At 42.7% G+C, this 23,512-nt stretch overlaps 1 long non-coding RNA gene across 1 annotated transcript; it reads left to right on the top strand.

Annotated features, from left to right (window-relative positions):
- Window positions 1–927: 927 nt before the first annotated feature.
- Window positions 928–14,098, top strand: LOC138752588 (uncharacterized). The gene is made up of 2 exons (XR_011350749.1): window positions 928–1,159; window positions 13,927–14,098. It is a non-coding gene; the product is annotated as an uncharacterized lncRNA (long non-coding RNA).
- Window positions 14,099–23,512: the final 9,414 nt, after the last annotated feature.

Raw genomic sequence — 23,512 nt, 5'->3', positions numbered from 1 at the left:
GTATAACCCAGTTTAGAATCTGAACCAATACTTCCAATTTTATACTACAGCTCTTGAGGATTTGCATGCACTACCAATATCTCAATTCTCAATGCAAGAAAATAGCTGAATTGTGGTGAGTTGAGGTATCCTCACTAAGGCCCAATATTCATCAAGGCAATCCCCTTTGACTTTGTCCTAACCCTGCATCTCTGTCATTTTCTCTCCTACCATCCATTCATCCCCTCCTTGACTCATTGAACTAAATGTTGCTTTGAGTTTTTTCTCCCAAATAGCTATCCATCCATCCAACTTCCCTTGGGTGTGGGGAATACAGAGACCACTCACTGTCACTGATGGTACTTGTAATATGGACTATGGAGAATCAAGTGACCCCCTCCATTTGGAATCTGGTGGGAATTGGTGGGAATCTGGATTGTAGAGGGGCATGTCTGGAAGCTAGTGGAAATATTCTTTGCAGTGGGGCATTTGACCTCTCCATCTGGAACCTGATCAGAAGTCATCACTCCTTACCATGATCCTCCAGCATTGCCCATGATTTCCAACCTGGAGTGGAGCTTGGGTTCATTCCAGAAGAGAAAGAAGAAGAAGATGGCTCACATGTGATGGGGCTTTATAGTGCCATGAGCTGGAGAGTCTGGTCCAGGTATTGATGAGGCAATTAAAGGGACCAATAACCAGGTGTGTGTTGACCTTTGGAAAAGGCTTCACCTTGATTGGCAGGTGAGGTGACTTCCAATCAGGTTCCAGATGGAGAGGTCACATGCCACTGTGCAATCCACATTTCCACCAGGTTCCAGACGGACAGGCTACATGCCCCTCTACAAACCACATTGCCACCAAATTCCAGATGGAGGGGTCACATGACCCTCCATAATCCATTCTACATTCCACCCCTCTGAAGTCACAATACACTCCAATCATTACACACATCAATACAGACTTGGAGATTTCTGGATAAATTTACAAAGACAACATAAAAGACCAATCCCACCACAACGAGAGTGATAGTAGTAACCCAGTGAATGGCAATTGCCCACCAATGGGCCACCAGCTTCCCCAAGAGGAGTCGTGATGTAGGAACTGGTCCCTTGGTTTTTCTCTTTTACCCACCAACTCGCAGATATGCTCAGCCAGATGAATGATGTTCACTGGGAATGTAAGTACAGTATTCTTTATCAATCACTGCACAGTTACCACCTTTAGTGGTGAATAGGTTGTCCAGGGCTATCCAGTTCTGCAACATAACCATGCAGATGGCCATCAGCTCTGCTGCCATTTGAGTTAGAGTATCGTCTGTATGCCACAACTGCCTCATTAGCCAGAGTCTCCAGCACACTAATGAGGAGTAGCGGGAGGCAGCTTTGGGGAGGGATTTAGTCCAGAAGCTGATTGGGACTCTGCGACCTTGCCTCTTTTGCCAGAGGCTCCACTCGGCTGTCGTCTTCATGGCAGAGACTTGTAATTCAAAAGGCACTCTGTTTTGCCATTTCAAATTCAGTTTGTTGCTCAGATTCCCACTGAAACACAGACCTTTTTCCCCCTGGAAATGCTGTACAGTGGTCAGAGAAGCATGGTGAAATGGGGAATATTTTGATGCCAGTAACCCAAAAGACATATGAAACTTTACGCCCCAACTTTGTTGGTGGGCACCGCCGCATTGAGGATTTTATTTTTAGCGGCTACAAGAAATTCTCTGCTGCCAGGGTGCCACTGCATGTCCAGGAAAAGGTCTGTTTGACAAGGGCCCTGTACTTTCTCCAGGTTAATGGCCCATCCTCGCGCCTGCAGCGAGGTGATTAACATGTCAAAGGCTTGTGCTACTGGTTTCTCTGAGGAGCCCTGGACGAGGATATAGTGTGCCACTGAGATATCCGGGAGGAGCTTGATATTTTCAAAGTCCCCGGTGATCAACCCATGACACTATGTGGGTCTGTTCACACAGCCTTGGAGCAGATGGCAAAATGTGTACTATCTGCCCTCAGAAGTGAAGGCAAATTGATCCTGGGAGACAGGACTGAGAGGGATGGAGAAGAAAGCATTTGTGAGGTCAATAATGGCATACTAATGTTTATTCTCCCATCCCTCAATGTCCTCCACCAGAATGACTACATCGGAGACTGCAGCGGTGAGGGGGGTTGGGGTGAGGACAACTTTGCTTAGTTGTCTGTAATTGATGGTCATGTGCTACATACCATTTTTCCTTTGTACAGGCCAGACCAGGCTGGTGAATGGTGAAACTTGTTAGGTCTGCTTTGTTCGAGAATGAGTGAGTCAGACACCAGACTGAGTCGAAATCAAGGTTCTTTATTACCGGATTGTAACACTTGCAACTAACAGTGTTAGTTGGAGAAGGCGCATTCTAACGATATCAGCAAGTGGTGTTTTTTTTATATACCCCAGGATACGCACTTAGTAAATTATCATACTATTACATCACCTTTGTTGACCTCACCAAAGCCTTCGACACCGTGAGCAGGAAAGGGCTTTGGCAAATACTAGAGCACATCGGATGTCCCCCAAAGTTCCTCAACATGATTATCCAACTGCACGAAAACCAACAAGGTCGGGTCAGATACAGCAATGAGCTCTCTGAACCCTTCTCCATTAACAATGGCGTGAAGCAAGGCTGTGTTCTCGCACCAACCCTCTTTTCAATCTTCTTCAGCATGATGCTGAACCAAGCCATGAAAGACCCCAACAATGAAGACGCTGTTTACATCCGGTACCGCACGGATGGCAGTCTCTTCAATCTGAGGCGCCTGCAAGCTCACACCAAGACACAAGAGAAACTTGTCCGTGAACTACTCTTTGCAGACGATGCCGCTTTAGTTGCCTATTCAGAGCCAGCTCTTCAGCGCTTGACGTCCTGCTTTGCGGAAACTGCCAAAATGTTTGGCCTGGAAGTCAGCCTGAAGAAAACTGAGGTCCTCCATCAGCCAGCTCCCCACCATGACTACCAGCCCCCCCACATCTCCATCGGGCACACAAAACTCAAAACGGTCAACCAGTTTACCTATCTCGGCTGCACCATTTCATCAGATGCAAGGATCGACAATGAGATAGACAACAGACTCGCTAAGGCAAATAGCGCCTTTGGAAGACTACACAAAAGAGTCTGGAAAAACAACCAACTGAAAAACCTCACAAAGATAAGCGTATACAGAGCCGTTGTCATACCCACACTCCTGCTCGGCTCCGAATCATGGGTCCTCTACCGGCATCACCTGCGGCTCCTAGAACGCTTCCACCAGCGTTGTCTCCGCTCCATCCTCAACATTCATTGGAGCGCTTTCATCCCTAACGTCGAAGTACTCGAGATGGCAGAGGTCGACAGCATCGAGTCCACGCTGCTGAAGATCCAGCTGCGCTGGGTGGGTCACGTCTCCAGAATGGAGGACCATCGCCTTCCCAAGATCATGTTATATGGCGAGCTCTCCACTGGCCACCGTGACAGAGGTGCACCAAAGAAAAGGTACAAGGACTGCCTAAAGAAATCTCTTGGTGCCTGCCACATTGACCACCGCCAGTGGGCTGATATCGCCTCATACCGTGCATCTTGGCACCTCACAGTTTGGCGGGCAGCAATCTCCTTTGAAGAAGACCGCAGAGCCCACCTCACTGACAAAAGGCAAAGGAGGAAAAAACCAACACCCAACCCCAACCAACCAATTTTCCCCTGCAGCCGCTGCAACCGTGTTTGCCTGTCCCGCATCGGACTTGTCAGCCACAAACGAGCCTGCAGCTGACGTGGACTTTTACCCCCTCCATAAATCTTCGTCCGCGAAGCCAAGCCAAAGAAGACATTGTCCAATGAATAAGCTGTTGCTACCCTTCTCTGTTAGTCTGTTGCACATCATCTTGTTATTGCCACACTTATCTTGAGCGTACAAGGTCACACCGGCATCCTGTTACTCCTTAGTGGGTGACTCCTTCTCCGGTCCCAACTCATGATTTTTTTACCTTACAATCCCTCCTTTGTCCTCTTTAGAGGACAATCTTGCCCTGACTATGCTACCACCGCGTTACATTAGTTCGCCTATTATTGCTAAGCTCTATACGGGTTCTGTTCACGGGGTTTTTCGGCTGGTGGGTGAGGGCTCCCCCCAACCCTCTTTAGCGTATACCCCCTATCCTTTTCCCCAATCCCATTGCCTGTTTACAAGTTGCCTCCTTGTTTGCCCCCAGGCAAATAACTGGCTATCCCTTCTAAGCATTTGTAATTAGTTAAGATAAAAGTTAACATTTGTGCTACAATCTATTTTATAATCCCTCCTCCCCGTCACATTCTCCATCAGACTCCGGATCGATCTCAGCATTTTGTGACGCCTCCTGTGACGTGAGATAGTCCCGCTCCGTAGCTTGTAGAGCTTGATATTTTGGAGGCAGCTCACCGCGGTTGGAAAAGGCTCTCTCAATGGTCCTCGTGACCAGCGTTCGAATGCATGGAATACAACAACAGCCACAAGTGATAAAAATGGATACAGAAATGAACAATCCTAGGAAAAGTTGTCCCAACATTGTGCCCCATTTCCCAAACACTCCATGTAACCAGGAAAAAAACAGGGTTAGAGACTCCAGATTGGGCTTTTAATTCCTTCGCCAATGCCTTAAGTTTTGTCAGCCCCTTAGTGAGTGACCCATCTGGCCCTGTGTTATTAGAGATAGAAGTGCAGCATAGATCAAAATGGAAGGTGCTATCCTTGTCTTTATCTATCTTCAGAATAACTTTGGCCCCGCATGGATCCGAACTACTCTGTTGGCTTGTTTGGCAACCCATCAGCAGGAATGCCCATAGGGCCCTCGGCATTGTCCACATGCGTCTCATCATATTTTCCAATACTCGCTACTTGTTGTTTTGCCTTGGAGCAAAAGGCAAAATGATGCCAATTATTATCCCCTGGTTTGTCAATTCTTATCGACCTATCTGTCACGGTGGTAACAGTGTATGGTCCAGTCCATCTAATTTCAGTCCAATGTACCTTCCCTGGTTTACGGATATACACCAGGTCTCCCTCCTTCACTGGAACTCCTTTAGTGTCCGGGTTCTCCTTATTTGCATTCGCCACCTGTTGTGAAACTAAAGCAACCATATTACCCAGCATCTGCATATAATGGTCCAGTTCCACTTCCCTTTCTTCCCAATTCTTTACCCAGGCTGGATCAGTCTTTCGACCGGGCATGGGTTGACCCGTTAGAATCTCGTGTGGTGACAGGAAGGTATCTTTGGCCTTCTCTTGTCGCATAGACATCAGTACTAATGGCAATGCCTCGACCCAATTAAACCTGGTCCCACCCAAAACCTTTCCTAATTTGGATTTTTTATCATCCTGTTTGCCATTTCTACTAGCCCCTGGCTCTCAGGCCTATAGACACTACCGAAACGGTGTTTGATCCCTAAGTATTCTTCAACCTGTCGGATCAGCTCATTCTTAAAGTGGGACCCATTATCAGAGCATATTCTGCTGGGGACTCCGTAGCGGGGTATCAACTCTCGCGTCAGCCAGCCTATTACACTATCCGCATCCTCCTTCTTCGTTGGGACAGCCTCCACCCACCGTGAGAACCTATCTACCGCCACTAAGAGATTTCAGTATCCTTCCTTTGTCCTAAGGTCAGTACCCATATCTGTATAGTCAATATAGATCTCTTTCCATGGGGCTGTCGGTACTGGAAATCGTAAAAGCGGGTGGGGTAAGGTGATCCTTTGGTTATGCCCATTGCAGATAGTACATTCAGCTCTAAAATTGTCAATGTGCTCACGTAAGTGGGGATTCCACCAATGTTGTTTAAGCGTATTATAAGTTTTGGTGGCGCTAATGTAAGTCGGCCCATGTGCTTCTTCAAATAATAGCGGAAGTAATTGGCGGGGGGCAACTATCGTACCTATCGGGGAGCGCCAGACATGTACTGTCCAATTGTCATAGATGATCTCCTGTCGTGTAGCACTGCGTTTCATCCATTCCTCTTTCTCACTTGGGCTAGCTTTTTACTGTATTTCTATCAGGTGTTCAATATTTGGTGGGGGTCCCTCTCCCTCCTTCTCTTTTTGGTCACTCAACTTATTACTATTTTCTCTTCTCTCTAATTCCTCTTTTTTGCCATGGGACCTCACAATCATCCCCTGTATAGGTTCTTGATATCCAGTAACCTGTTTGGCTGCTCTGTCAGCCGTCGTGTTTCCTTTCCCTTCCTTTGTGTTTTGTAGGGAATGGCCTGCCACCTTAATTAGGCTTAGAGCCCGGGGAAGCATGACTGCCCTGACAAGTCTCCGTAAAACCAGATCATGTCGTAGAGATTTATTGTCAGAGTACATACATGACATCACATACATCCAGAGACTGTGAGAGAGAGCGAGAGAGAGAGCATAGCGAGAGAAAGAGATTGAGAGGCAGATACACAGAGCACGAGAGATAGAGAGAGAAAATGATTTGCACTGGCCCCACTGGGAGAAAAGTCTTCAGATTAACACTTCCGTTTCATGGTTACACCTTTAAAAAGTTCTCATCCTGTGATCACTGGTCTGGATCAGATTGGCTCTCCCACCACTGGGAACCACCACTCCTTCCTTCCCTCCCACCTCGAGTGAGCTACACGTCAGCCCACAACGTCTGCCCTGATCCCACAATGGTGGGGGTGCAGGAAAGAGGGAGGGAGAGTGGATAAAACAGGATCCCATTTGATGCGGAGCTGGAATTGTGGGCACAAAATTAAAACCAAATTGTAATTCTCTGCCCTGCCCCACCTGGGGATTTCAAGGCACCACCGCCACAGATTGGGATTGGGAGCGGGAGTGGGTGAGAGAGGAGGGGTGGGGAGAAGAGAGAGAGGGGGAGAGAAGAGAGAGGGGCGAGGGGGTAAGGAGGGAGGGAGAGAGCAAACCCGGACACTTCGTGGCTGGAAACCGGAAACAGGCACTTTTCCTTTCCCTTCTGTGTTTTGTTTCTTCCAGCTTATCTAAGACCCTACACTTTAGAATTTTGTTTCCCTCACCTGTCAGGAACATCTCGGCGCTCCCGGGTAACCACCCCATCTTCCTCCAGCGATCTACACATTTTTGGAGAATTCTTTGTTTCTCCAATGCCTCTTTACTGGTATTTCGCTTCTCTAATTCCTCATTAATTTCCCTAATAACTTGGTCAAAGATCTTAGCAGGCAATTGTGCAGCCATAGCTGCGGGGTCGCTTCCTAATGCCTCTCTTAATTTAGGTTCTTGTCCGTTTAGAGGATCTATGTTAACAAAAATCGCCTTTAAAAATGTCTCCTTGCAGGCCGGATGACAAAAGTTTTTTAGTGAAACAGTCTCCAAGTCTGGTCCTCCGGTGGACCTCAGACTGTCCTGTATACTCTGATTGCTCGTCTTCCACTCTCTGTTTTCCCAAAGAGGTCTGAAAGTTAGGTTACAACTAGGAAACAAAGTTTTTGGGCTATATTTTTGTCCAGTTTCCCTGTACCAATCTTTGAATTTACGTAACTTTATCTCCTTGGCGATGCTGGGAATACCTTCATTTAACTTGTCAAAAATATTTCAAATAAACCGTGTTTCTTAAGATTCTGTCAACTTTTTCATTGATATCTCCTACCTGATCCGGACACAGCTTTTGCAGTCTTTGGTCGTCGCCCTTGTTCACCAGGCAGGCATCTCTGAGTACTCTTTTTGTCGTCTCAAGGTCTCTAATGTCCGCTGTGGTATTCCACCATGGCGAATTTGGGAAATAAATTCTTAAGTTTTCAAGTGTACAGACATTATCATACCTATCGGACATTTATAAGCGAGTCTTATACAATTGAGACCAATAAGCCTGAACCTTCGTTTTCTTTCAAAGCCCAACCTTCATGTGGGAGATTTCTCCTCTTAATAACCGGTTTAGGGCAGAAAACTCAGGTCCCCAATTGTTCTTAGATCACCTTCTCACTCTATTTGACTTTGCAACGTCACAATAAAGACTTTTTAAACTCTTGTAGTTTGTCGGCGAAGCACTTATCAAATGTCACTAAAACACCTTAAGGACTTTTATAGTTTTGTCTGTAAACACTTACGTGTTACAATCCTGGCAGGTGATGACCTTCAATTATGATTGTCTAATTTGTCCGATCTCCAGTTCTTACTGACAATCATAAAGATTTTAAGAGAGAGAATTTTGTTAAAACAGGCTTCTCTGGACCTTTTTGTCAGCCGGCTGAGATGATTGTAAAGAAAAACAGAAACCGTCGTCTAGTGTCCACTCACCCATCACGTCACCAAATTGTTAGGTCTGCTTTGTTCGAGAATGAGTGAGTCAGACTCCAGACTGAGTCGAAATCAAGGTTCTTTATTACCAGATTGTAACACTTGCAACTAACAGTGTTAGTTGGAGAAGGCGCATTCTAACGATATCAGCAAGTGGTGTTTTTTTTATACCCCAGGACACGCACTTAGTAAATTATCATACCATTACATTGTCCAATGAATAAGCTGTTGCTACCCTTCTCTGTTAGTCTGCTGCACATCATCTTGTTATTGCCACATTTATCTTGAGCGTACAAGGTCACACCTGCATCCTGTTACTCCTGAGTACTGGGTGACTCCTTCTCCGGTCCCAACTCATGATGTTTTTACCTTACAAACTACAGGCCAAATGACTCCTTCATGCAATAGTGGGTCAACAGATTCTGTGATCTCTTTATTGCCTCGAGGCACCCAGCATTATCGATTGATGACTACCTTGGAAAGTGGGGGACAGCTCCCATTTGGCTGCCCCAACGACTACAGTCATGCAGGCAACCCCAAGGTGAATTTCCCCTTGTTGGTGCATGGGGATTGCCCCTTCAGCACATTCTTGCCCAAGATATACTCAGGTGAGTCAGCAACAAAAACAAGGACAGAGCGAGGTGCATCATTGCCTTTCAATAGGTGGAGGGTAACTTCTCTAGCCAGGATACTGGAGCCTCCTAAACCCTCTATGGCAGTGGTTCTCAACCTTTCCCTTTCCACTCACATCCCACTTGAAGTAATCCCTATGCCATCGGTGCTCTGTGATTAGTAAGGGATTGCTTCAGGTGGGATGTGAGTGGGAAGCAAAAGGTTGGGAACCACTGCTCTACGGAGACCTGCAGTCCTCCCCTTATCAGAAGATTGCCTGAGATAATAGTATGTTGGGTCCTAGTGTCTACTAGGGCCATCCAATACTGTGTCAATGAATTGGGCAGTGGTTGGACCCATGGCTGATGAAAGTGCTGACAGAGCCAACAACTTGAACACTACTGAAGGGCTGCCATGAACACCAATCCCTGCCAACACTGAAAATAAAGAACTGGTGGGGGGGGGGGGAAGAGGGGGTAACTGTCCAGCTCCGTGTTTTAATATTCCTGTGTTGGGGAGGCAATGATCACCAACTAACTTCACCCTACATCAGTAACAGTCACACATCTGGCAACCCTTGGTGGTGGGGTTGGCTCAAGGGCAGGTCAATACAAAGTATTAGCTCAGGCCAATACAAAGTCCCGATTCTCAGTGAATCCCCGAACTATGAGCAGGCCTTGGAAATGTTTGTGCAGACGGTACAACAAGCATTAAGTTGAGTTGTCAGAGTGCGAGCAGGAACAGTATCCAGGCACAAGAGGGTCCTTAACTGACAGCCCAGAGAAAGTGGGTGCCCCTGGGGGCTAAATGGTATGTCCTGAATGCGTGGCTGTCAGGTTGACCCCTGGTTACCCATGGCAAGGTACACCACCTGGTATCTGGGATATGTGCCACCACATGCCACATAAATCTGAAGGAGTAACCTGACAAATGACCACCATGATAGCAATGCTGGCCAACGAGGTGGGTGTAACACTCAAGGAGGAGTCAGGATGGCCTTGGACTACCTGTTCTCGGACGGAAGTGATACCAGTGCTGTTGTCAGTTAAGAAGCGCTGCACATGCATACAGCCAATCAGGGAATACCACTCACTAGCCACACATGAGAGTCAGTGAACAAATTAGACAAGCCAAAGACCAGTCCCTTGAGCACAATACCCCATGGGGATGATGATGCACCTGTGGGGCTGTGGGGGAAAGTTGATGGGCCATCATTGTGGGCTGTGTATAATGTAAATACATCCATAGGCTACTAGCATGTAAATGGAATGGCATGGTGTGCTGATTCCAAGGGGTGGAATGTGACATGCATTGTGGAAGGTCATGTGGCCTCTCCATCTGGAACCTGGTGGAAATGTGGATTGCAGAGGGTCATGTGATCTCTCCAGGTGGTGCCCAGTTGGAAGTCACCTCACCTGCCAATCACAGTTTAAATCTGCCCACCTGTGAAGCCGATGCATGATTGCCCCTGGCAGCTGACATGTGATTGGTCCTCCAGGTGCCAGTCACTGGTTAGCTCAGCCCACATGGGAGGCTGATGCATGATTGGTCCTCACAGATCAGGTGGAAGGGCCCTGCAAAGAAAAAGCCTAGCACATGCAGTTTTTGTCTCTCTCTCTCTCTTTGTTTGTTTCTGCCTTCAAACCATCTCTGAACTCCAGGCTGCTGGCATCTCAAGAGGGCTAACTATAATGGGTCCATCCCAGATTCCGAGTTGTGGCTGTTGCTTGAAACCAGGTTATAGATACACGCTTGTGAGCTGTAATTAATTTACTGTTTATTAGTGTGCTGTGTCTACTAGAGATAGAGAGAGTTGTGGGTACCATGTGTTTAACCCTCCTGCTCCCAATCAGGAGTTGAGATTGTTTCCCAGTTATTTATTTACACCAAATGTGTAGTTATTATTGTGTAGTTATTATTATGTATGTGTTTGTTAGTTGTGATGAATGCTGAACTCAAGGCTACAAACTATGGGCAACTCTGGAGAGCTGACTGCAGTGGGCCCGTTCTGGATCTCAAGCAGCGGTGACACTAGAGATCAGGTTCATGTGTATGTACTCATTTAGTTATGTGGGATAACATGCTTGTGGGTGTTGGGTGCTGAAGAAGTTAAACCCTCAAATCTCAGTTTATTGTGCCTGTGGGTGGTGGGTGCTGAAGAAGTTAAACCCTCATTTCTCGGTATACTGTGCCTGTGGGTGATGGGTACTAAAGAAGCTAAACTTTTGTTTCTAGTATACCATCCCTGTGTTGCCTCTTGCACCCAGCAATCACACTATTTGTGGCTGTCAATGCACTGTCTCCCTGAAGCCAGATGAAGTACTTGATGGACATTCAGCTGCACAAATGTGTGTGAGAGAGAACAAGTAAATTGTTTTCTACAGCAGTGGAATTGTAAGAGTCTTGCCAGGCTGGATAACTTGAACTAGAATCAGAAACTCATAGAGGATGAGCTCAACCTTTGTCACAGTGAGATGCACAATTTTCATTAATCAGTTGAAACTTAAATTCCAAACCTCCTTTCTCCCCATACTTTTAACCAACAAAAGCTGGTTCTGCAAGACACGCCTGCTTTACTTGCTCCTCTCACTGTCTATTTCTTCCAAGTTCACTGTCAATCCATTCTCACCATTCCATAAGTTGAAAGGTTATTATCCAGTTACTTGATTGGATAAAGGTGTTAACTAAGTTTTACTATGTAAACCAAAGATTGGAAACTTAAAAATTCTAGCACAATCACTGCCATTCCTTGGTGTAACTACAAATCTTGAAGCTTCACTTGACATAACATTTACAACTGTTGACATTCATTTATGTTTCTCATTTTTCTTGCATTGCAAGAAGCCATTTGGCCCATCAAGACCTTGCTAGCTCTCAAGGCATTCCCATTCGTTCCTTATTTCTTCTTTTATCCCTATAATCTATTCCCTTTCAATGCTCATTACTATATCAGATTTTTCCATCATTTACCCACACAAGAAGCAAGTTACAGAAGTAAACTAACCTGTGCACACAGAAGCACCTTGGAGGGAGCCTGTTGAGCTAGAATTGAACTCTGGTCACTGGAAGTGCATAGCAGCAGTATTCATTGCTTCACCACTTCATTGTGTCTTCTATAGATGTTCCGGCTGGTTGTTCACCTCAGTGATCTTCTGCCTGACATCGCAGGAATTCGGGAGCCTATCAGGTCTTCTACAGAGTGTGCCTGAACATTGCAATTTGAAGCAAGGTTGAGGGCTATCGGCGGAATGATGGATTGCAGTCTGTTTGCAACATGTGCAGTGGAAGTGCTTTAGTCAAAGCCAGACTTACTATATCCCCTGTCAATATTAAATTCCCTCGATTCCTTGTGACGAACTACCTGAGCACTTTGTGACAGATCATTTGAGTGCCACATGCCTGAGATTGGGCTCATGTAGATCCTTTTTGAGGCAACATTCAAGCCTTGGTGAAAACGTACAGGCATTTAGTCAGTTCATGGGCTTCTATTGATCCATGCAGATAGATAAATTTTTAATTGATGAAGGCATCATCAAGGAGACTTGCAATATTTTGCTGAAAATCAACAACTCCAAACTCAACAAGCATGTGTATCACTCTGCATCCTTGCTCTTGCTCAGTATGTATCCTATTCATCACCAGGTCTTGATTTACTGCAACCATGCTCAGATTCAAGAGGTAATATAAGGGGATTGGAATATTATAAATGGCTGGCTGGAAGCAGATATGCCACTGTGCTCATTTTTCCTGATCTGATGACGTCATTGAACTATTCGATGCATCGAGGAGACTGGCGCCATACTCCTACATCTCACTCCCATGTGAAAAATACAAGCTGCTGGAGAAAGTCAGTGGGTTAAGTGTGAAGGGAAATGATTAGATATTTTCAGGTCAAAACCATACTGCCTGTCCCATAGATGCTTCCTCCAGCAGTTTGTTTTTTTTTTACTCTAGATCTGGCATCTGCAGTCTCTTGTGTCACACTTCATTGCATGCTCCACCCTTGTTTCCAAGGTGCTGCTCACAACAGCAGAGAATAAGTTCTGTCCAAATTGTAATATTCAGCAAAGGGTCACTAAATTAGAATAGTTTTTACATACCTTTTTCAGAGTTTTTTTGTGTTGTTTGGCCAAATCTATTGACTCACAAACATCATGCCTGCAAAGTGTCTTTAATCAGCAGTGTCAAAATTGAGCTGCGGGCATTGCCATTACACCTACGCAGCTCAAGTAGTCAGAAATATAATAATATTGCACCACTGGCATAGAGTCAAATAGCATAAAAACTGCAGATCCTGGAAATCTGAGACAAAAACAGACATGCCAGAGGTGCACAGCACAACAAGGATTGTCGTCAGATGAATAAGACAATTTTTCATCATTCCCAAGACATCTTTTCTCTCCTGGGATGCAGCCTGACCTATGGGGCAGTTCCATGATTTTCTATTTTAATTGTTGTTGACGGCATGGTCACCTGCCATCAAAATCATTGTTCACAGTGCATCAGTAAGTTAAAATTGAGTGCACAATTCTAAAATTGATAAAGTTATGACTCAGGCTGCAAATGAAACTGCTCCTTCAAGCTATCAAGGCATGATCCATTTTTTATAAATTCAATGATAGGATTTGTAGCTTTTTGAAATGCAATGGGAAATATAAGGTTCAAGTTACTTTACAACTCCATGCTGACTGTACAGATCCTTAATTTCCACCCGCACGTATCAGCAATTCCACAATTTACAACACAAGACAAATCATGTTGCAATGCCATTTTCCTCATTTCATGTCAACCTGTGTCTGATTGATTTGATTTCTGTGTTAAATCAAATGTCATATGTGTTTCAGATATTTACATATTTACCATGCTCTAGTCTAGAACACTGAAGTGGGGGGGGGGGGGGGGGGGGAAATGCCGTATTGATTTAACAAAATTATTAGGTTTGGGCAAAATTTCATTGCCCACTTAGGACATTAAACTGAGTGAAATACAATTTATAGCCAGTAGAATTGTCACATTTATTTTGTTAAAGCTCTTCAAAATTTTAAACATTTCTTATAAATCTCATTTCACTTTTCTCTGTTTAGGAAGAAATGACAAGACCATCTCAAGTTCTTTATTTCTGAAACCATGGAAAGCAATAAAGTTGTCATTCTAGTTAATTAGCAGAAACACCATGGTTAAAATATTTGCAATTTTTCAGTCGTTGCTTGTTCCTATGTCTTGTTATAACAAATAAAGTATATAAACTTTCAAAAAGGTAACTAAAAATTTGATCACGAGACAGATACTGACTCTGTGTGCTCCTGGCAATGTCATCTGTAAGGTTTTGCTGCCCTCTGGAGCTGCAGATCATAAACCAAGAGAACACATTCATTATCACACCAGATGTGTTGAAAAGCCCAGCAGTCCATTAAAGAACAAAGCAATGCTGTCTGAATATGTGAACTATTTTCTGCTAATATTGTCAACAGTAATTTCTGACAAATGGTATATTCAGCATCTCAACAATATTCAATCAAAGGTTATTTTATCAGGAAATTATAGATTCTTACATAACCAACTCCAAATTAAGATCTGAACAATTATTTTCTGTTGACCTTGAATGCATGCTGAGCAGATATCCAGTCATTTTTTAAATCACTTGTTATCAATCATTAGATTACTTTTATTCACTTGCAGGATGTTGGCAAGGTCAGGACTTAATGCCCACCATTAGGGCTGTTGGTGGTGATGTCACTTGCTTGAACTGCTGAGTCCTTGTGGTGAAAGGTCTCTCACTGTGTTGATAAATGGGCAGTTCCAAATTCAATGCTCAGTCAATGTTCAGATGTATTGTTTTTATCTGTGTTTTTACATTACTTTATGGTGCATTTGAGGGATTTGTTTCAACTGGAATTAGGTTCATCTTATTAGGGACCAGAGCCTCAAGTAGTTTAACCTTGTGAGGACATCAGACTTCACCGCTTAGCGAATGACAAGGATGCATTTTTACAGCAAACAGGTCACCATTTCTCACATCAGATTTTTATTCCAGATCATTAATTAACTTAATCAAATGCCTCACTCACTAATCCTAACCTTGGGATTACTTGAACATTGACATTGTGCTGCTGTTCTATGATTAATAGACTGATTGTCGGTAACTAATAATTCTTCTGGTTGGGAAGCAGTAATCGGCCACTGTCTTTAGAAAAGGTTCATTACTCAAGTGCTGCACTACAACAATGTCTGCCCTCAGTTAATATTTAAACATTTCAATATAATTTTTCTCAGTATTATCAAAGATGTGGTAACATTTTAATTTTTTTAATTGTATGTCTTTCTCCTTGACTGTGAAGGATGCTGGGTACAGTTTCATTAATGTCAGTAATCCATAATGGAACACATTTATTTCTGGCAGGACCAACAAAATAGTATTCCCAAGGTCTCATTCAGAGAACATAAAAACAGGTTCTTTGACTCAATGTCAATGCCGACCAAGTTATCAACAATTTTCCTGTCTCTGGCCCATTTTCCTATTCATGTAATTGCCTAAAAGTCTTTTAAGCAGTACATTTGTACCTGTCTCTTCTACTTCCCCTGGCTGATAGTTCTATATACCCACTACCCTCTGTGTGAAAAAGGTGCCTCACAGCTCATTTTGAATCTTTCCTCCCTCACTTTAAATTTATGCCCTCTAGTTTGAGATTCCTTGCTAGATGAAGACTATTAACCTTACCTACAGTAGGTCTGTCACGATTTCATAAACCTCTACAATGTTCCCCCTTCGCCTCCTATGCTCCAGGGAGAAAAATTCAAGCCTAACAGTCCCATTAGCATTCTTTTTGCACTCTCTCCAGCTTAATAATATCTTTCCTATTGGATGAAACAAACATTGCATAGAATGAAAATGATTCAAACTAAAAACTACAAAAAATAATCTTAAAATTAATAGACAAGAGGTTTGAGGTTGATCCTAAAATAACAAGTATCTTGACATTTTATTGAAACTCAGGATGGCTTTGATCAGTCAGCATTATATATCTAAATGCTGGCATTTTTATCCACTGAATGGAATTAAAAGGAAAGATGGAGGTTCCTGCAGCAATTCTGAGATTCTTGGAGCTTCATTTTTTTTAAATTTCAAGGTTCAGCAGGGTAAAATGCCCTTCTGTCCCATGATCCCCTGTCACCCAATTACACCCCTGTACTTTTTGATGAGTGGGAGGAAACCAGAGCACCTGAGGAAAACCCACTCAGACACAGGGAGAAGGTAAAAATTGCTTACAGACAGGAGTGGGCACGGACTTGGATCACTAACACTGTAGCAGCATTGTGCTACCCTGCGCTAACTGTGCTACCCTGCGCTAACTGTGCTACCCTGCGCTAACTGTGCCATCCAGCAATGAAAATCTTTTGAAGTTAAATGATGAATTTGTTTTGTTCTTTTTCAAATCCTCTCCTAGCAGAGTGGGGGTGAATGCTTGGAATTCTCTATTCCAAAGGACAACAGAAGCTGGATCAGTGGAGATATTTAAAGAGGAAGTTATCAGGAAAGGTTGAATAGGTCAGAACTTTATGCCCTGAAGCATTTGAAAATGAGGGGAGATTTGATAGAGGTATACAAAATTATGGATGGTACCGCTAGGTTAAAGGCAAACAGGCTTTTGCCATTGAGATGGGGTAAGAACCAGAGGACATGGCTTATGGGTGAAAGGGGAAATATTTAAGAGGAGCAATGAGGAACTTCCTCTCTCGAGGGTGGTGAGTGTGGAATGAAAAACCAGTGGAGATGGTGGATGTGGGTTCAATATTGACGTTTAAGAGGAAATTGGATAGGTACATGGATGGGAGGGGGATGGGGGGCTATGGTCCAGGTACAGGATGATGGGACTAGGTGGAATCAATAGATCAGATCTGATTTGATGGGCTGAAGGGCCTGTTTCTATGCTGCTGTGTTCTATGGTTCTTAAGCAGATGAATTTTTTCGAAAGACTGACAATTAATGGGACCTAACACAAGAGGAGATGAGGCCTGGGTTAGGTCAGACATGATTATATTGTATAGCAGGCCAGACGAGAGCTGATTCCTGCTCTTATTTTCTTGTATCCTTACAAGAGTATTTCTGCAGAGAAAATCTGAGATTTACCAAAGCAAAGGAAACATTCCCCTCTTAAAAATGGGCCTGTTTCCTTTCACTGGCTCTGCTTTCTTTTCCCTCGTTGTTTTACGATAAGCAAAGAAAGAAAAATACTAATATCCTACTCCAGTTGTATGTGATACATCAGATTTTGTGCTAAATTAAATATTATTTGTATTTTACATCTTAAAAAGAACCATGTGGCACTGGAAACATAAGCGGGTATCCAATTCAAATAAATGTATAATCACCACTATTGATTTAAAAAAAAACATTTTATACATACCCTTTCTCAGAAGCCTGAGGAAATTCAGCCTATTCCCAGGGTCTCTTACCTAATTTTACCAATACACCCTGGAAAGTACCCTGTCTCGACACATCACTGTCTCCATGAAGGGTTTCATCATGAAACACCATCCATTACTTTTGATGCTTCTTGGCCCTTTGAATTCCTCTAGCAGATTGCTTTACACGACTCACTGAAATAGCAATCCCTGCACTTCTGATGTCTTTCTTTATTTATTTGTTATTATACACTGTGTATGCAATGACTTAAAAGTTCAAATTTATTGTCAGAAAACACACATGCAATCATATATAACCCGGAGATTCTTTTTCCTGAGGGCCAAGCAGAATTTCTCTTTATCAGTAACTATAAACTGTACTCAAGATGAAAGGTATGTGTACAAAAGAGAGAAATGTAAATAAAGCAAGGAATATAAGCAAACTGTGCAAATATAGAAAAATGTCAGTCATATATAATGGATAAAGTAAGAGTTCTTGAATGAGTCTGATTGAGTCTGTTGTTTAGAAGTCTGAGGTTGAGAATAGCATCTGCTCCTTAATCTGTTGGTCTGGGTCCTGCAGCATCTATGCTTCTTTCCTGATGGTTGCAGCAAGAACAGTGCATGTCCGAGATTATGTGAATCCGTGATGATTGCCGCTGCTGTCCAATGGCAGCATTCCATGTAGACGTGCCTTGATGGAATAAAAAATTAACCTTTTTTTTAGTGTATCTCAATACACATGACAATAGAGCAATTTAATTTACCCTGCCTGCCTTGATTGGCCACCAAAGAAGACCTCTCTGTCCATTGGATGGATAACACTATATCCCCAGGAAAAGCAAAAGGCAATGGTGTCTGTTTCCTCATCAACACTATGTGGTACTCAGATGTGGGTGTTCGGATGAGCTCATACACCCTGGACTTGTCTCCTACTGAATTGTCATCTCCAACATTCAACTCAGTTATACTGACTGCAGCCTACAAGCCACATATTGTGGTTGAAATTATACTGACCAGCTGCATACAGACTGGTATGGGGACACTAATACCCTCGAGCATAAAGCCCTCCAAAAGGTAGTGAATGCAGCCCAGGACATCACAGGCAAAACCTTCCCCACTAATGAATACATCTACAGGGAGTGCTGCCGTCGGAGAGCAGCAGCAATCATCAAAGACCCTCACCACCCAGCACATGCTCTTTTTCCACTGCTGCCATAAGACTCACTCCACCAGTTTCAGAAACAGCTACTTCCCCTTCACCATCAGACTCATCGATGACAATCTCAATCAGAGACTCGTTTAAGCACTCATACTTGTGCATTTTATTTATTTTCTTTTTGTTCTCTCTGTATTGCCCAGTTTGTTTACATTTGTTATCTGTTTACAGTTCTTTATTTATTTACATTTATACACTGTATAGTTTTTTTCACAACCAATTAGTGGTAATTCTGCCCAGCCCACAGGGTTGTATGTACTCTGACAATAAATCTGAAAATCTGAAATCTGACCTATCACCACATGTGAACGTGAAGCTAATTCTCAACAAACTATTCATCTCCAACAATAACTGAAATTAACTGAAATGCATTCTTATTAGCCAGAAGCTTGAACCAAGCCAAATTCAAGAGCATCCCACTTATATTCCATCAGCATATCCCCTGCCCCTACAGAGACCCCAATACCTTTGACAATAAGAAAGTTGCCACTCCATCCCATACCCACATGTGGGTGAGTCAGATCAACAACTACTCACACCCAAGTAGAAGCTAAGTAGGGGTGTCTGGAGGTGAAAGTCAGTCAACTATATAAATGACATCCTATATGACTGCTTCAAATCAGTATTCCGGTCCCTACTCAATGATTCAGCAAATAGCCTTGATGAATATACCACAGACATTACTAACTTCATCAGTAAGAGTGTGAAAGACTGCTCAACTAAAAGAAAAATATAGGTAACCCCCCCCCCAAATTGGAAATTATGGATGAACTGTGAAGACAACGCACAATTGAAGGCCAAGAAATCCAAGGATGATCTCTGCAAGGCCAGCAGGGATGACCAGAAATGGCACAGGTCAGGCTTGTCCCATGGGAACATCAGGGATATCTGGTGACTAGGGCAGAAGGGTACAAAGCAAAACTCAGCATCATAGCTTGCAAAAGCACAATACTCCCCCATGAGTTCAATGTGCATTATGCTCATTACAAACAGGGAGTCAGAGAGCCTGCAACATCCACATCAACTACTTCATGTGCTACTAAGACAAACGAGCTGACTGCAGACTTGAGGAGGAGAGGTATAGCCCACACCTCCATCCACATCAATAGAACTATAGTAGATAGCTTCAAGTTCTTGGGAGTTAACATCGACTTGATCTGGATCAACCACATTGACATGATAGTTTAGAAAGCACACCATTTTTCTTAAAAGGCTGAAGAAGTTTAGCACGTACGCATGTCCTCCAACAACTTCTCCGAATGCAGCATCAAAAGCATACTTGCTGAAGCTGCAGTAGGTAGTGAATGCAGCTCAGAATATCATGTAAACTTCCCTCCCCTCCATCAAATCCATCAGCATCTCCCACTGCCTTGGAAAGGCAGCCAACATACTGAAGGACTCATCACATGCCGGACACAATCTCATCTTCCTCCCACTGGATAGAAATTTCAAGTTTGTGAAATCCTGCACCAATGACAGGTTCTTCCCTGCAGCCATCAAGCTCCTGAATGAACCCCACAACAGTGCTCTCATGCTGCCCTTGCTATATACTAATTGATCTTTTCACTGTGCCACATTACTCTGGAATTGCGCTTTTGCTCTCCTACTTTGAATGCTTGTATACACATTAAAGTTGACTTGCTAGATTGCTCACCGAAGACCCCTTCTTACGGTACCAGATATATTATGACAAAAAAGTTGAACTTTATGTTGTCATGTGTTGGAAATAAATACTAACCTATATATTTATAATGATGCAGTTGTGGTCATTCAATCAACAACCTTCCACTCAGCCATGTATCTTGGCCCACTCCCTCAATTCTCCTTGTCATCCCTTTCTTTCCCTCACTGACTCCCCAGATTAAAAATTTTTCATTTCATCCAATTCTGATGAAATGTTCGAAATGTAAATTCTGATCCTCTCTTCACACGTGCTGCCAGTCTTGTTGAGGTTTCAGAGTGTTTCTCTAAATTAATCCCTTACAAAGCAACTCCCACAATTTGTCGCAAAAGCTTCTGTATCATATTCATTCAATGTGGTCAATGTTCTTTTTAAAAATAAAACAAACCAGGACCTCATGTACATTTACTAAACACCTTGTTTTTTTTTTAAGAAAAGCTTCCAAACCTCAATTTAACCACAATAGCATATGTACACTCTTTAAGAACAGGTTAATTAACTTGATATGATATTGCTCTAAAATTCAAGAAAATTTAGCAAAAGAAACACCATTGAAAACACTTTAATATCTGTTGTTCAATTTAACTGATACCCTATTTTAATTTTGTTATTTGGAAAACTATTTGCAATTTATAGCCACCAATGGAAAATAAGGGAAGGGAATAAATGAGCTTTTACAGAAAGATAGGTATAGATTAATGACAGATGTATAAAGAAAATATTTAATTTGTGCAACATCAATTTAGCTTGCTGGGGGAATTAATGGATTAAATGAGACACACAAATTGATTTCTAATTATAGCTGTTTCCTGTTTAGTTCTGTGGCTTCTGATCACGAGAAGCAAATAAGGAACAAACACTTTGTACTTCCATGGACTGGAATGTGAGTGCATGTTGCTTGTCTGTGTTTGGTCAGAAGACTTGCAGTGGCTGTAGATTCAGATCTTAAAAACACGTCTGTTGGTAGAGTTTATATCTTCGAAGCAGAGTCCAAACCACAACATGATTTTGCATTGGTTGTTTTAATCAATCATGTCATTTGTCTCGCGTCTGCATTTTTGTTTTTAGCTTGACTAGAACATATCTCTTGACAAAAATAAATTCTCAACTCTCCAGATAAATGTAATCAGTTAGAGCCAAGTGCCATTTTAGAGTCAAGTAGAAAATAGGAAGTGTATGACTCTATGAAGGTACATGCTGGGTTTGTCCCACTGCCCAAACTGGTTACCCATGCCCCCTGCCCGCATGCAGGAAGCCAAAGGGACATTCTAACTGGTGCACTGTATCCAGGAGGGATCCACCAAAGCAAATGGGCCAGGAGGAGGAAGTCTCAGAGAGAATATTGCTGAAGCCTTGTCCTGACATGTTCTTACAACCACTCTTTTTCTATACTGAGTATCTTGGTACACTCAGAGGTCAGAGTGCATGCAGTATAAATGTTAGTTCTTGTATTTTTTTTATTCCACTGCATAAATGTACACTTTATAGTGCCATGAACTTCTCATGATCACATTACCTTCAGTTTATTTTTTTTTAAATGGGATGTGGGCACTGCTGGCAAGGTAAGCATTTACTGTCATCCCTAACTGCCCTTGAGAAGGTGGTGGTGAGCTGGCTGCTTTCAGCACAGGACTTCAGGTGAAGATCCTCTTGAAGTGCTACAAGCTTCCAATCTGAAAATCAGACGCTTGTCTTTCTTGTTTCCCTCCCTGACTCCCTAATTGAAATATTTCTAATTTCTTCCAAATCTGTTGAAATATTCTGAAATCTTAATTCTGTTCCTCTCTGTACAAATGGCACCAGTCATTTTCTATGCTGTATAACTTTATGTCTCTATGATAATAAGTTTTTAGATGACCACATGAATTGCTACAGACATTGCAGCCCTGGTTCTAAAAAATTTGACTTGTAGAGGTGGATATGATGTTTGGCATTGAGATGGTGAACTGAAAGGCCTGTTTCCATGTAAATATGACAGCAATTCAATTCAGCTAAAGTGGTACTGTTAAATAGAATGAAGCAATGAATATAATTTTGGTGGGATCATAAAAGATAAACTCAAGCTCAAAATATATTTGCTGTATTGTAATCAGAAATTCTTGTATTGAATGCTGCTTGTAAAACATTTCAGATTGTGTGCAGAGCTGATGAATAACCTATCACAATGTGTTGCTCTGTTAAAAAATTGCCCAAATTTTTGACTGTTGTCATTGTCGACCTTTCAAATAATTCTAATACTTCCTGAAAGAGAGAGATTTCCCGTTAGCCTGTAAACATTCAATAAAATTTAGTAAATGGCTACTGTCAGATTATCTTTGGAAGGGCTAACATGATGAAGATATTTTAACTTCTAATTTGTTCCATATGTGCTTTGCTTCCTTAACCTTCCCACAAATGTCTAATCCTTTGTCAGATATAGATTTAATCACTTGTACAACAGTTCCCAGTATGTGTGTGTACTCCCAAGAACTGCCCTGCTTATTGTGAAATTTTTATAAAATGGCAATGTTGGAAAATGAACTAAACACAGAAGTTGCTGGAATCGTTCATCAGATTAGGCAGTATCTGTAGAAAGAGAAACAGAACTAAAATTTAAGGTCAATCAACTTCCATCAGATTCAGAAGATTTTAATAATCATTGACCTTGCATGTTAACTTTGATTTTCTTTTCACAGATGTGACGACTTGCTGAGTAATTCCAATACTTTATATTTTTAATTTTGTTCATTTTTAATGCAATGTTTCTCATTTTGTACCATACCTAGGTTTCTGTCAATACAATTATTTATTGTGCATTCAATATGTTGTAAGTTATTTGAGTGAAACTTGTCCCTCTAGATATCATTTATATTACTCTTCTATCCTCAAAGTCAATGTGGCACTGCTTAGTTCTACTTTCCATCAAAAAGAACTAAGTGCATATTTTATAGACCTGTATATTCCAGCCTAAAGAAATCTCTTGGTGCCTGCCACATTGACCACCGCCAGTGGGCTGATATCACCTCAAACCGTGCATCTTGGCGCCTCACAGTTCGGCGGGCAGCAACCTCCTTTGAAGAAGACCGCAGATCCCACCTCATTGACAAAAGACAAAGGAGGAAAAACCCAACACCCAACCCCAACCCACCAATTTTCCCTTGCAACCGCTGCAACCGTGTCTGCCTGTCCCGCATCGGACTTGTCAGCCACAAACGAGCCTACAGCTGACGTGGACATTACCCCTCCATAAATCTTCGTCCGGGAAGCCAAGCCAAAGATTCCAGCATAAGTCAGGCCACCAGAGTGTGCTTTCAATCATTTTCTTTCTGTTATTGAAACTGCGCAACAAGCTTCCTAATTTGTTGCTGGTTACTTTAATGAAAATAAA

The sequence above is a fragment of the Narcine bancroftii genome, chromosome 1, assembly GCF_036971445.1.
Source record: "Narcine bancroftii isolate sNarBan1 chromosome 1, sNarBan1.hap1, whole genome shotgun sequence".
In the NCBI taxonomy this organism is placed as follows: Eukaryota; Metazoa; Chordata; class Chondrichthyes; order Torpediniformes; family Narcinidae; genus Narcine; species Narcine bancroftii.
The sequence above is the reverse complement of the archived record's forward strand: the minus strand, read 5'-3'. Positions and strand labels throughout refer to the sequence as shown.